The sequence below is a fragment of the Symphalangus syndactylus genome, chromosome 5 (assembly GCF_028878055.3).
Source record: "Symphalangus syndactylus isolate Jambi chromosome 5, NHGRI_mSymSyn1-v2.1_pri, whole genome shotgun sequence".
NCBI classification, from domain to species: Eukaryota; Metazoa; Chordata; class Mammalia; order Primates; family Hylobatidae; genus Symphalangus; species Symphalangus syndactylus.
Window position 1 is genome coordinate 154,236,820 of NC_072427.2, and position 8,799 is coordinate 154,245,618.

The window sequence follows — 8,799 nt, forward strand, 5'->3', positions numbered from 1 at the left end:
CACCTGGCCTTTTCTTTCTTTTTTTCCCTATAGTTTTCAGACTGGCTGCTTCAGCCATTGTCTTCATGTTCCTGGAATTTTCGATACAAAGAAAAATGTATAGCCAATGAATATTTTATATCATTTTAATGTAATTTCTTGGTAAACAACTTAGGAACTCGTCTATTCTTTTCCTTTAAAAACTTTCTTGTAACTGCTGCTAATCAGAGCATACATTCAGGGCAACTTGAATCTATGCTTCCAAGTTGCAGTGCTTAAACTTGGCCCGAATTAACTCTCTGCTTACATTTTCGGTTTTTTCCCTTTAGATCAGCATACTGCCAAGCCATTATCTTGGGCCCTCTCTTCTACCCCAGACCTTGCCTTTTCCCTTCTACCTGTAAATCAAAAATAAAATTCTAAGGCCCCATCCAACCATCTGAATGGATCCCTTCTCTTGGCCAAGTGAATTCCAAAGTTAACCTGAAAAACGAGTTCAGGCCATGATGGGAAGCAAGGGTCTGACATTCCTCATACATGCTCCTCCCTTTTGGAATTCAGGAAGAGCTGACCAGCATTAACATTAACACAGACCTTAAGTCTTGTTAGTCTAAAAAGAAACATTTGTAATCTATTCTCTCCGAAGCCTGCCACTTGGAGGCTTCATCTGCATAATAAAGTCTTGGTCTCCACAACCCCTTATTGTAACCTAGACATTTCATTCTATTGATAACTCTTCAACCAACTGCCAATCAGAAAATGTTAAAATCTACCTATAACCTGGAAGCCCCCCATTTTGAGACGTCCCACCCTTCCAGATCAAACCGATGTAAATCTTACATGTGTTGATTGAGGTCTCATATCTCCCGAAAATGTATAAAAGCAAGCTGTATCCTAACCACCTGGGGTGAGACTGTGTCACGGGTGCATTCTTAACCTTGGCAAAATATACTTTTTAAATTGAATGAGGTTTTCTTTCTTTCTTTTTTTTTTTTTTTCGAGACAGAGTCTCATTCTGCTGCCCAGGCTGGAGTACAGTGGTGTGATCTCGGCTCACTGCAACCTCCGCCTCCTGGGTTCAAGCAGTTTTCCTGCCTCAGCCTCCTTAGTAGCTGGGGTTACAGGTGCGCACCACGATGCCCAGCTAATTTTTGTATTTTTAGTATAGTTTCACCGTGTTGGTCAGGCTGGTCTCGAACTCCTGACCTTATGATCCACCCACCTCGGCCTCCCAAAGTGCTGGGATTACAGGCCTGAGCCACTGCAACTGGCTTGAATGAGATTTTCTCAGATACTTTTGGGTTTGCACACCAAAGGCTGTCCTCACGCCTTTTGAATCTCTTGAAGATTCATCCCCTAAGAAATCAGACCTTGCTAATCCCCACCTGGCTCTAATCACCTCATTTATTCCAAGATCCACTTTGTCCCCCAGGCATAGAATTATAGACTGTAGGACCCCAGAAATTTCTGGCTTAGAAAGTCATTTCTATTTTCATAGATATCGACCACAACTAGCCAAGTGATTAGTCTAAGATCGCTACGTGAATGATCTTAACTCATGTAGTTAAGGGACAAAAACAAGTCTAGAACCCAAGTCTTTGAGTCCTTAGCTCAAGGTTATTTTCACTACATGGAGATCTATTATTTGTGCTCCTTTTCTCTATCTGTATTCTCATGTTTTTTCAGGAGACCCATCCTTCTCAATTCTTTTATTGCTGTTACCGTCATCTTTAGCATCATAACCAACATCATCACTTCAGCTGTTCCCAGATCCCCCCACACAGTGCCAGTGGGTACTCTGTAACCATTCCTGACAGCACAGCTTCTTACCCCTTTTTCTCTATGCCAAATGATGACATGTTTATCGCCCTGTAAGTATCAATCGTCTTCAAGACTCAAGGTGACCAGAGTTGGTAGAATGAAAGAAGCATTGTTACTGATGCAAGAAACCCAGTGCTTTATTTCAAATGTCAAAATACAACTTGCTATACTGAAAGAGCAGGAAAGCTGGGACTATAGTGGCCTCAGTATCAGGGAAGTTGACCCAGCTCTTGCCTGTTAGAACTCACAGGAACCACGGAGTGTGAGGATGCTGGATTTCAGAAGGGCCTGTTAATTGCTTACATCGTGACCTACCCTAGCTATAATGCACTGTGCAGCAATGAACTCCTGACTCTAGCTGGGCCAATCTGACTTGCTAATGGCAGCTTAGAATTGAGGCCTGGAAGCACTGGGCCTTGTCCGGTAGGGGCTAGAATTGTGAAGTGATGGCCGGGCACAGTGGCTCACACCTGTAACCCCAGCACTTTGGGAGGCCGAGGCAGGCAGATCACGAGGTCAGGAGATCAAGACCATCCTGGCTAACATGGTGAAACCCCATCTCTACTAAAAAATACAAAAAATTAGCCAGGCGTGGCGGCGGGCGCCTGTAGTCCCAGCTACTTGGGAGGCTGAGACAGGAGAATGGCGTGAACCCGGGAGGCAGAGCTTGCAGTGAGCCGAGATTGTGCCACTGCACTCCAGCCTGGGCGACAGAGCTATGACTCCGTCTCAAAAAAAAAAAAAAAAAAAAGTGATGTAAGGCTGGGGCCAGATGGTCATGCCTGGTGAAGCTCAGAAAGAGAGAATGAAGGAGAACCTCAGAGAAGCAGAGATGAGAGACCCCAAAAAACAAACAGCAGTCATGGGTCCTGACTCCCACTCCAGCTCCCATCTTTTTGTGGTCTATACAAAACCCCGTATCTACAAAAGCCCTTCTTTCTTTTTTCTGCTTGACTGAAACTAGTTGAGTGGGTTGCTTTTGCAACCAAGGAGTCTTAACTAAGACCCTCCCCTTCTCCACAGAGCTGAAAGATGAACCAGGCAGCTGTGCACAGTTGGAAGGTCAGGGAGAGGGTTGCCAAGAATTTAAAGATACTGTTTCCTTCTCTGTAGGAGATGGTGCTTGTCAGTCTGTGATTTTCTGTGAATCAGATCTCACAATCACAGACATGCCTCTCTGCCCCCACCTCCCCACCGCAGATAAACATAGCAACCGTTGCCAACTTTCAGCCTTCACTGAACTTCATTTCCTCTCTTGCACTTGAGCCTAGAGGAGTCAGAAACAAGCTCAAAGCCTTGTTAATGTGAATCTGCCAGGCATGGTGGTGCACGCCTGTAATCCCAGCTACTCGGGAGGCTGAGGCAGGAGGATCCCTTGAGCCCAGGAGTTCAAGGCTGCAATGAGCTATGATCACACCACTGCACTCCAGCCTGGATGACAGAGTGAGAGTCAAAACAAAACAAAATAAAACAAAACAAAAAGCCTCGTTAAGGTGAATCTAACTGGGCTTTGGCTTACCTTCTCTTTTTTGGGAGGTAGAAGGTTTTTCGAAGGTAGAAGGATGTATTGCAATGATTCCCCAACTTCAGTCACTAGCATACCACCTTCATGATTTTTGACATTTCCATTTATCAGTTGTACTATTATTTTCTTAATTAGACTTTATTATTTTCTTATCTTCACCTATGGTATTTTTGAATGAAACCATGGCTTTGCAATACATATCATGTTTTTTCAAATATACATTAAAATGCAAAACTATTAAAATAATTTCTTTTTTTACCACCTAAGATCATTTTATGTGTACTACCTTAGGAAACAATGTCATGTAGGCTTTGGAATCAGGCAGGCCTGTTCAGGTAATACCTGTAAGTCCTTGGGCAAGCCACACCCTCTAACCTCCAATTTTGTCATAAATGTGTCTTCCTTAGGATTTTGGTGAGGGCTAGATGGGTCAATTTGTGTGTGTGTGTCTGTGTGTGTGTTGCGTGTCTGTGTGTGTAGATGTGGGTCTCACTATGTTGCTCAGGCTGGTCTCAAACTCCTGGTCTCAAATAATCCTCCTGCCTCGGCCTTCCAAGTGCTGGAATCACAGATGTAAGCCACGGCACCCGGCCCTAGATGGGATGACTTAAACACCGTGTTTCAACTGCCTAGCGTATGCGTAACACCTAGTAAGTACTCAGTCAATGTTAACCATTACTGTTGTTCCTGCTTTCTCTATTTCTTCACTTTGTCCGTTTCTCTTTATTTCCTTTCTTTCCTTTTTGGTCTGTTTGAAACAGGAACCAGCATGAAACGGGTTTGCTTACCAGAGTATATGAAATTTATATAAAGCCCTCAGGGACCAGGACAGAAAGGTAAGTGTGGAGCCTCTGCTGCGTCTAGGTGTGTATAATAGAATCTAATGATGTGACTTATTATCCCATTGTGCTTGTGTGGTTGAGACAATAACATTGTTTCTATAGAACCTGCTTTAAAGGTTCAAAGCCCTCATGGACATCATCTAGCTCATCTCTATTAAGTGTGGACAAGTGTTATCTTCCTCATTTTTCAGGTGGAGAAATCAAGACCCCAAGAGAGAACTGACCCAGTTACTCAGCAATGCTGTGGCAGAAACACACACAAGAGTCCGTGGCTTGTGATTCACAGGCCAAGATGTTGCCTTAGCACAGCACTCCCCGTGTTGACGTGGAAGGTGGTAATGGCAGTGAGCAAAAAAGTGATCCATGCACAGATAAATTTGTGAACCCCGGATTAAACAAAGTGAAAATAGGTGGGTTTTTCTCTGTAGGATTGCTCAGTCTTTCATAAGATAACATGCGTGGTGATTCTCCGAGAGAGATACAGCATACGTAATTTTCCAAATGTGACCACCAAGCATACCTACTTAGGAACTCTGAAGAGGGAGTTCCTTAGAGCACTAGTTTGGGAAATAGCGTCTTAGTTGATCATACTGTCTTGAAAGCTACTCTTCTAATTCCTTTATGTTATAAAAGAAAGCTGCTTCTGGAATGCTAAAACAAAAACAAAAACAAATCCCATGTCTGAAATCATTCTACCCCCATATCACCCTAGTCCCACCCTGGGGACTAAGATTTCATTCCTGTATCACTTGTTCCTACACGCCTGGGGAACTGCCTACCTTTGATCACATACTTACTAATGTGTAATATTTCAACTCTATTTGGTTCTTAAGTTATTTTATTTTATTTTATTTTATTTTATTTGTGAGATGGAGTTTTGCTCTTGTTGCCCAGGCTGGAGTGCAATGGTGCAATCTTGGCTCATTGCAACCTCCACCTCCTGTGTTCAAGCAATTCTCCTGCCTCAGCCTCCCAAGTAGCTGGGATTACAAGCACACACCACCACACCCAGCTAATTTTGTATTTTTAGTAGAGACGGGTTTTCTCCATGTTGGTCAGGCTGGTCTTGAACTCCTGACCTCAGGTTATCTGCCCGCCTCGGCCTCCCAAAGTGCTGGGATTACAGGCGTGAGCCACTGCCCCTGGCCAAGTTATTTTTTTAATTCGTAATTTTTCTTTTTTTTTTTTTATTTTGAGGACTAAAACAATACAAGAAAATAATAACTTCTAATTTTTAAAATGAAAGTATTGATAGAAAGTTAGTGTTAGGAGAAATGTCATATTATACAGAAAGGACGTGAAGTCCTACAGAGAGGCCAGGTCACATGGCAGGACAATAGCATACCCATAAATAGAAGAGAAGTATCCTGTCTCTTGGCACAGACTGTTTTTCACTACTGAAGTGTTCCTTTGCTTTGATTTATAGGTGAGGTGTATTGCTGAGCCATTTGAACGATCTTGACTCTGTGTTTCTCATTTAGATATTTAATATAAAATACTGTGTGGGAAGAAAAGGAAGTCACGGAAGCGTCTGTTTTACAAATATATGAAGTAGACACAAAGCTTTATTTCCACGGAGAGCACTCCTTTATTATACCAATGTGAGAGGTCAGAACCAATCCCACATTACAGGCTCAGCCTGCTCACACTAGGCTTTTACGTAGCACAGTGGCCGTGTTAAGGACTGATGAGCAGGTCTCTCCTGCAGTTGAGGTCCCCTTGCTGTAGGAGAAATGAAGCATAGTCAGTGCGGAGGACCTGAAAAGGAGACGATGTGATAGAGGATTCACACTTTATCACTTTTGTTTTCTGAAGAGGTTTGAGATGGCTTAAAATGAAGAACATGCATATCAGAATTGGTTTTTTGTTGTTGTTTGTTTTGTTTTTGTTTGAGACAGAGTCTCACTCTGTTGCCCAGGCTGGAGTGCAGTGGCACCATCTGGGATCACTGCAACCTCTGCCTCCCGGGTTCAAGCAATTCTTCTGCCTCAGCCTCCTGAGTAGCTGGGATTACAGGCATCTGCCACCACACCTGGCTAATTTTTGTATTTTTAGTAGACACGGGGTTTCACCATGTTGGCCAGGCTGGTCTCAAACTCCTGACCTCAGGCAATCTGCTCACCTCAGCCTCTCAAAGTGCTGGGATTACAGGCATGAGCCACCATCCCCAGCCAATTCCAGGGGACTTTAAAAAAATGTTCACAAAAAACGAAAAAGAATGAGGGTAATATAAGACTCAGCACTCTCCATTCAAAATGAACAAATGTTAACACTTAGTCATATGTTCTCTAGACCTTAAAAATAAAAAGAAAGAATGCAACATTACAGATAAAGTTGAAGTCCCTGTATCAATGTGATGGGCTAGCTATGCTACAGTAACAAACATATACTCCCACAATTCTAGTGGCTTAAGGAAACAGAGATCCATTTCTCAGCGATGCCTCATGTTCACTGTGGGTCATTTGGAAACTCTTGTACACTGTCTTCACTCCAGGACCCAGTGGATGAAGTGGACTGAAACACTCAAATCTGAAACATTGATGAGCACTACAGCAATGGGAAGAGCTCGGTAAATTGCCTTGGCCTCCCAAAGTGCTGGGATTACAGGTGTGAGCCACCGCGCCCGGCTGGACTATGGACATTTTCAAGTTTTCTAGATATTGTCAAGTTATTCTCACAAATGACCTTGTCATTTACACTTCTGCCACATGTGCATGACAGTTGTCATTTTCATACCTCTTTGCCAACATTTGCTATTGTCAAATATTTTGCTTTTGGCCAGTTCCATGGGTGTGAAATTGTATCTTATTGTTGTTTTTAAATTGTATGTCCCTGGTTGCTAGTGAGTGGAGCCTTTTTTCATATTTGGTCATTGAGTTTCTTTTTCTGCTGCAGAGTACTGCTCAAATTCTTTGCCCATTTCTCTGCTGGGCTGTTTATGTTTTTCCTTTTTTTGTTGTTTTTTTTTTTTTCAGACGGAGTTTCACTCTTGTTGCCCAGGCTGGAGTGCAATGGTACGATCTTGGCTCACTGCAACCTCTGCCTCCCAGGTTCAAGTGATTCTCCTGCCTCAGCCTCCCAGGTAGCTGGGATTACAGGCACCCTCCACCACACCTGGCTAATTTTTGTATTTTTAGTAGAGGCAGGGTTTCAACATGTTGGTCAGGCTGGTCTCGAACTCCTAACCTCAGGTGATCCACCCGTCTCGGCCTCCCAAAGTGCTGGGATTACAGGCATGAGCCACAGCGCCCAGCCCCTTAGTAGCTCTTTATACCTTTTGAATTGAACACTTCATCTGTTACACATGTGGCCATCTCCAGGTGATTCTGGTATACTCTCCCCCTACACATCAACCACAACCACCAACCATTCTTTTTGTTGTTGTTTTTGAGACAGGATCTCCTCACTCTGTTGCCCAGGCTGGAGTACAGTGGTGATCTCGACTCACTGCAACCTCCACCTCCCAGGCTCAAGCGATTCTCCTGCCTCAGCCTCCCAAGTAGCTGGGACTATCACACCTGGCTAATTTTTGTATTTTTTGTAGAGACGAGGTTTTGCCATGTTGCCCAGGTTGGTCTTGAACTCCTGAGCTCAGGACTGTGCTTAACCCAACACAAGCTTGTCCAGATCTAGCCATTCAAACATTTCTTGCAATTTAGGCAAGTACAGAATACATCCTCTGTTCATGGAGGGGGTTACTTAGGGATAGAAGGAATATGTAAAATGAGTCTATATATTTTTTTATTTCAAATTTTTTTAATTTAAAAAAGATTTTTTTTGGTTTTGTTTTTTTGTTTTATTTTTTGTAGAGACAGGGTCTTGCTATGTTGCCCAGGCTGGTGACAAAATCCTGGGCTCAAGAGTCTCTGTATATAGACTCATTTTCTCTATTCCTTCTATCCCTAAGTAACAGTTACTGTTATCCAAAGATCAGCCGGTCCAAATGCCCTTCTCATAGAGGCCTTCTTTGACCTAGCAGGCAATGGAAGTGTTCAAAATAAGCTGACCAGTTCCTTAAATGAAACTGAATTTGTGGCTACTCTCTAACAGACCAAGGCTGAGCAGTCAGTGGTGCCCTGTGCTCATGAACGGACAGTAATGTCTTGCAAAGGGACCATGAGCTGAAAAGACATTCTTAAGTGCAAAAATAGTGTGGTAATTATAGGAGTAAGTGGAGAGTCAATTTCTTCTTAAAACATCATCGTTATTAAAATAGACTAAATGCAGGGGTGTTGGGATTATGACGTTATTTACGATATTTTTTTCCCTTCTCTATTCTCCAAGCATTCTATAATGAACTTACACTATACTAATAATTCAAAAATCATGATGAGAAGTAAAATCAAAATGTAACCCACTGTGACGATAAGGATTCTCAGTTTCTCAAGTAGGTGTTCATCTCAAGCAGTAAAGGGGGCGGGGAAAAATCCAAGGCAGAAAAGCATAAGGGTCTTTCCCATTTGCAAGCTTTTCAAAGTCAAGTTGAAAGTGCTAGAAAACTGAAGGTTTACGTGGAAAATGGAGTAGGACATAGCCAGATGCTGTGACTGAAAAGTATAAAGAGGAAGAACTGCTGATGGAAGGGGAGGAACAGAATGGACGAGGAAGGAAGAGGGAGGCTTGGCCAAGTTC